This window comes from Poecilia formosa, unplaced genomic scaffold (assembly GCF_000485575.1).
Source record: "Poecilia formosa unplaced genomic scaffold, Poecilia_formosa-5.1.2 Scaffold519, whole genome shotgun sequence".
Classification (NCBI taxonomy): Eukaryota; Metazoa; Chordata; class Actinopteri; order Cyprinodontiformes; family Poeciliidae; genus Poecilia; species Poecilia formosa.
In genome coordinates, this window is record NW_006800458.1 from 72690 (window position 1) to 78908 (window position 6219).

Consider the following 6219-nt stretch of genomic DNA (forward strand, 5'->3'; position numbering starts at 1 on the left):
GCTGGAGGTTTGAATAGAGAACAGAGACACAAACAGAAGAACTGAACCAGGAGAACTTTCTATGAAACAGGAATGTGACCAGCAGCAGAGGAAGAACAAACATGATGATGGTGACGTTTCACTGACTGGACGATCTCATGTTTACGTCTAGATTAGCAGTTTTCTCCTTCATTCCCTCCAAACCGATAATGATTTCCTTCTCTACTTGTTCTGTCATCATCTTTAACATTTAAGCCCTGCAGAGACTTGGACTGAGCTCTCGGGCTCCTGGTAATTTCTTGGAGCTTTATCTGGTCTGATCTTGAGGAAATCCACTCTTGAAAGGATGAAGACTTCAAAGAAAATGAGTTATAACCTCCCAGGCTGATGGGCAGCAACAGTTGCTGATCTAAGCTGGGTGTTGGCGCAGCTGGATGCTCCTCAGCAGCTTCTTTTGATCAGCTAATCAATGCATTGATCGATGCATTTTACCAGGCTGGCACTTCAGTTCTCTGAAGGAACACAGGGTGTACTTACTTTCCCACATGACTGTACTGACATTCTTCATTCATTGATGTTCCACATGTTGTGTTTTTGTCCTCTGTGGTTAAACTTTGAACTCTCTGCTTCTCTTTGTTGTTATGAGCATTAAATGCTCATAATGGTTATGATTTATTAGACTGGTGACAAAAACCTGGATTATTATTTTTGTTTTATCTGCATGAAGTTCACCGGGGTGTTTTTAGAGTGTTTGTTTACATTCATGAGACATAAAATGTGGATTTGTGTTGCTTTCATATTTTCTCAGTTTTGCTGAGATTGTTTCATCACTTTTTAAAGGCTGATGCAAACATAATGAGCTGCTTATCTTTCCCTCAGTTATCGTTGTAGTAGAAATGGGGAAGTCTTGTAAAGGTCGTCTATAGTTGTGATGATAAATTGCTGAATTAAAAATAACTGCTTATTTTTAAGTTGACTGAAAATATAATTTTTGAAACGTTGAAAGTTGCACAATGTCATCATTTAGTTTTCTCTGGCAGTCAGAGGAAAGTGTCCTGTCGCAGGATCATTTGGTTTCTTTACCTGCATCTGTTGAAACCTGCTCAGGTGGAGAAACGTCAGCATGAGGCTCGGTGCTGAACCTGCAGCTCTGCAGGAAGGAAGGTGAAGTTTGACTGATCGGCCACGTTTGTTGTTTTGAGCAAATTATTAAAATGTTGCAAAAAAGAGCGTAATGTCGTCATGCCTGCAAAAGACAGGAAGTAGCGGTTGCTAACTAGCCTGGACCAGAGAGTCCTTCCCTCCCAGCTGGAGGTTCAGTCTAACACTGTCTTCTGAGTTTGGTGCCTCTGGTAAGGCAGTGGATGGGAGCGACTGCTGCATCAGAACTAAAACTCAAATGTTTCCAGTGGAGGACAGAAGCTCAGTGTTATGTCATCTGGCCTCAGCTGGTTATTTAAGTCTGAGTCTTTATGAACATCCCGTCAGATCATCTCTTGGCAAAATGTTTCTATCAGTTTGCATTTTTGTCCAGAACATCTCAGTCATTTGAGAAATGTAGCTTTTACATTTTGACCTATAATTTACAATTTGACACATTTATGCAAAGATTTGGATATTTTTAGGAGTGATGATAAACATTTGATCAACTGAAGCTCATACCATAATAAATCTACACAGAATGCTTGTAATTTTAAACAGGAGTGTTTCTACCAAACCTCATCACAGCACCGTCCTCTGAATTATTATCATTTAATCTCCAGTATCTTTGTCCAGCTTAAAACCGTCAGTAAAGTCGAGCAGCCGGCTGTAACGAGTCCTTCAGGTCTTCCTGTCAGTTGGTTTTAAATCTTGATGCTCACCAGAGAAACGATCTGATCCATCTTTAAGTGTCCAGCAGCAGCGCAGACGTGGGGGTGGAGAGAAGCAGATGCAGTGGAGGATGATGGGTAGAGTGAGGGTGTTGTGTGGGCAGAGATGGATGGATGGGTGGATGGGTGGTGAGAATGACAGAGAGATCGTGGAGAGAGTAGGAGAGATGGAGGGATGAAAGATGGTCCATCTGGGAGGAACTCCTCCCTCCAAACACACACAACACACACACACTGCGGTGTCATCTGGTGTTTACCTTTCACACTGAACCGTGTGATCCAGACAGGAAGAGACAGAGGAATCGGAAACGGCTTTGATCACTCACAGACCTCGTCTGCTCTTAGAAGGAGGATTGTTTGCTGACAGGACCTCCAGGCTTTTCAGCGGCTTTTACTTGATGGTGCTAGCAGATGCTAACAGATGCTAACAGGTGCTAACAGATGCTAACAGGTGCTAGCAGATGCTATCCCTCTCTGATGTATCGCACAGTCACAGGGAAAACTAAGTGCACCCTTTTCTAACAGATTTAACAGAAACAGCATCAGCCAGGTGCTGCTGAACAAACTCACTCCATAAACTGATAAACAGGAAGTGCTACCAGTGCACTTCCTGTTTCATCAAAATCTCCAACTGTTGCTGCAAACTGGTTTGGGAAGGGTTAGAAAGCAACAGCAACCCAAACACTTTTACTGCAGAAAGATATTATTTAGAAATGGAGAACATTAATAAACACTAATAGTTTTCTGGTTTTCCTTTTAAATGTTTTTCCTTTCCAGAAACCAGCAGCTAACAGTTTAGCATCGGAGCAGGAAATCGGTGCTTCCAAAAGCTGATAATGTGACAACTAGGAGTAGAAATGTGAAGCAACAGGAGTCGGTTTAGTGCAGCTGTGATCAGTTAATAAAAAATAAAAGAAAGAAAATAACGCAGAGATTAAAAGTCTTCAGTCTGCACTTCTCTGGTTGATGACCTCTGACCTGCTGCTGCTGCTAACCTGTTAGCATGTCAGCCATGTGATTGCTGTCCTCATGCACTGGGGTGTGTGGATGATTTTTCCAGTCTAGCTTGTATTTCAGCCTCCCTCTGTGTCGCAGGCTGTAGTGGAGAATGACCCCAATGTTTCACATCCGTTTTCCATTTGCATCTCTGATAGCATCTCATATGCAGCAGATGTCCTAATTATGGTTTAATGAGTTTGTTTGCTGTTGCAGCTGGGGAGCTTCACATTCTACTTTTATTTTCCTCAGACAGACGCTGATCGTAGGAAGGCCTGCCGTGCTCCGTCTCACTGCCTCCTTTTTGTTTTGACCAGTAAATTTATGTAACAATCCGAGGGGAACCAATTTTATTCAGCTCAACATTTTTTAAGACCTTAAAGTCACAAACAGTGGATTTCTGTTTCTGCTACATTAAGCATCACAGCACAGATCAGAAACTCAGCAGTTTGTGCAACATTAGTTACCTTTCTTTCATCCTGGCCTGAAGCCACATTTATAAAAGAAATGTTCTCTGTTTGAGCATTTTCAACCTCATCTAAAGTTTTTGAGATGTTTGAAATGAAAACATAATATTTTGGACAACAGGAAGTGAAGCAGAGATCCTCGGCTCTTTCTCCTCCTGCTTACTGACCTGCTTCAATAATTGATAAAAGCGACTGGCTGGTATTGAGCTCAGTCCATGGGCTCAGCCAAGCATTGCATATAAACACACACACGCTCGTATACACACCTACACACACACGCACACACACACATATGAGGTAATTTACATAAACAGATTAAATATTTTCAACATTTCAATATTTCTGTCTTGCTTAATGACAAACATTTTAAAGTAAAACCAAAAGTTTGACACATTTGGTTGTTTTGGTCTCCTGCAGATGGATTCATTCTAAAATATCATTTGTTTCATGTTTCTTCTGTTTGCAGATGAGGCCATTTGCTGAATTTTTCTGTTGCATTTGTGTTTTGCAGTGTTTTGTCCCAGTCAGCCACCGTACCAGAGGTACAGAACCAGGAAGAGATCCCAGCTGGACCCACAAGTTAAACCTAAATGGGAAGTTTTACTGCTGGATGATTTAATGTCTGGTTGCCGTAGCAACCAGGTAAAGCAGCAGATCGTGTGACATGTTCATGTTACGCCTCTGTGAAATCATCAGTTGTGTTTTCGTTCAACATGAACCAGTTCAGTTCAGTCAGGTTAGAATGAATAGGTTCATGTTCATAGTTCACTAGGTAAACATTCACAGCTTCAACATGAACTAGTTCTCATTTGTTTATCATATTGACATGAATGTGATGACATCATCATCCAGGCAGCATAAATATGATGTCATCGCTGCACTGGGATCCTGGCAAACGACTTATTTTATCCTGTTTCCTTTAAATACATTTCAGGTTTTAGGGCATCTATGTTTGACAGAGTCACTTTTTAAACTGCTGCGGATTTTCTGCATAAAATATGCAACGATAAACACAGAGAACGTCTTTGCTCTTTGTCATGGCGGCCATGCTGCTGGCCGGGATGTTCACTTCACTCCTCCAGACCTCATTAAGGATGCAGCCGTTCTTGCAGATTCAGATGAGGTCAGAGTGAAGGTGTCCTGACCCCGAGGCGCCGCCTCATTAGCCTCTTCACAGCCATGAGCTGACCCACAGCGGCTCCTCCCTCCAGCCGTCGCTGCCATGCTCATCTGGCATCTCTGTTCAAATGGCAGCTGATAGATCTGGTTCTGACCGGGTTCTAAAGAGGTTTTTTATTGGTGTTGATTCACAGCTTGACCACATTTGGGATGTTTTTACCAGACTCAGCTGCAGATCAGGAGACGTTTTTCCCTCACGGTTGTTTTTCTTCCAGGGACATTTTCAGGATGGAACGACATTTAAAAGTTCATCAATAATAAATACTGAGAAGAGGCTACAGACAATGATTAATTCACCAAATCAGTCACTTGGTCATTTGCATGATTTAGCAGCAGAGCATCATGTCCTTGTGCTGAGGGCAGGGGGCGCCGGTGCGTATTAACTCCAGTCTATCACGTTTGGCAGGTTTGCTGACTGAATCCTTTCACTATGCAAACATCTGGTTTTAAATTCCTTCTAAAGATTTTTCTTAATGACAGAAAATCTGTATTTTCAGCCAGCAGAAACATTTTTTTCCATAATCTGAGATCAGAAGGATAATGGCTGTTAAGACGTGTTCATACCTGTGATGGCGAGTCGCCGCACACATTTACAGAAAGAGTCTTTGATGACATGTGAGTGTTTTTCTGGGAAATATTTCATAATGGACTCAGTCTTTGCGTTCTCACATTCAATCAGGCTGATACCAGAAACCGCCACACTATTAACGTGAGAGCAATCCCTGAAATCTCCTCTGCAGCCGAACTCATCCATCCTGCTCCTGATTCATCCCTCGCTCTCTGACTCCAGGCCTCCACCCTTTTCTCCACAGCTCCATCCGATCCCTGCCCTCCCATCCACCTCACTCTTTGCCCTCTTTCTTTTCCTCCTTGCCTCGTTTTGATCCCTCGCTCCCTCTCTCCGTCCTGCTGGCTCAGCTGGTATAGAAGCGGCCTTTGTTTCAGCCGTGTCCTCTATCCTTTGAAGGAGGAGAGCGGAAAGCGAGTCAGAGGGAAGAACTGAGGCTGGGTGTGGGTAAAGAAATGATGAAATGTGGGAAAAGAGAGAAAGTGGGTCAAAATGTAAAGAGATGAGGCGGATGAGGGAAGAGCGCGTCTGTGGGTCGATACTCTGGGTTGTTTGGGTCACTGATACCAGCAGCTTCTGAGGGCAGGTTTCCTGTGTGGGAGGATCGTCCACAAAGTGGATCATCTCAGTTAAAACCAGCCAGTTAATTGATCATTAGTTTCTTCTGTATTCAGTCGATGCTGCAGAACTCGGCTCTCCGCCGCTGACAAAATGATGATTTTAATAAAGCAAAAACACTAAATATGACTTTGTGTTTGTTTCGTAGTGAGGACAGTGGAGCGGCGGTCAGATCCACCATGCTGAGTCCCCGTTGTCACATGTGAATCCTGTAACATGTGCAGAATGCTTCTACGTCTCTGAAGGTAAAACATCAGGTTCTTCAAATTCCTTCAACGTTAATTTGACAGAAACCCGGGACTCACTGTCCATCTGCGTCTTGAGAGGTTATTAATAAATGATGATTTATCCTGACTGGAATTCACCGAACAAACACAAAATGGTGCCTGAAACCTCAGCTGGAGAAGACGGAGGAATCAGAAGGCTGCAGCATTTTCTGCATGGAGCAGATGATGCAGAGCCAAACTGAACACCGGTCTCTGCTAGCTAAGCTAACCACGGTCTCTGCTAGCTAAGCTAACCACGGTCTCTGTTAGCTAAG

The 6219-nt window shown here is 43.1% G+C and overlaps 1 protein-coding gene and 1 long non-coding RNA gene across 4 annotated transcripts in view; one reads left to right on the forward strand and one right to left on the reverse strand.

Annotated features, from left to right (window-relative positions):
• LOC103129142 (leucine-rich repeat and fibronectin type-III domain-containing protein 5) overlaps window positions 1-6219 on the forward strand; it is an 86627-nt gene that overhangs the window by 44595 nt on the left and 35813 nt on the right. Inside the window, exons 2-3 of one of the 3 annotated variants that reach the window (XM_007540121.2) lie at window positions 2196-2281; window positions 5827-5923. The exons of 1 other annotated variant lie outside the window; for it this stretch is intronic. The gene's annotated coding sequence lies outside the window, so the exon portion shown is untranslated. The remainder of the gene's footprint in view (window positions 1-2195; window positions 2282-5826; window positions 5924-6219) is intronic. One more of the 3 variants, XM_007540122.2, reaches the window with a different exon arrangement.
• LOC107834106 (uncharacterized) overlaps window positions 5265-6219 on the reverse strand; it is a 7670-nt gene continuing 6715 nt past the window's right edge. The window contains exon 3 of the long non-coding RNA XR_001659887.1: window positions 5265-5276. This is a non-coding gene — a long non-coding RNA (uncharacterized LOC107834106). The remainder of the gene's footprint in view (window positions 5277-6219) is intronic.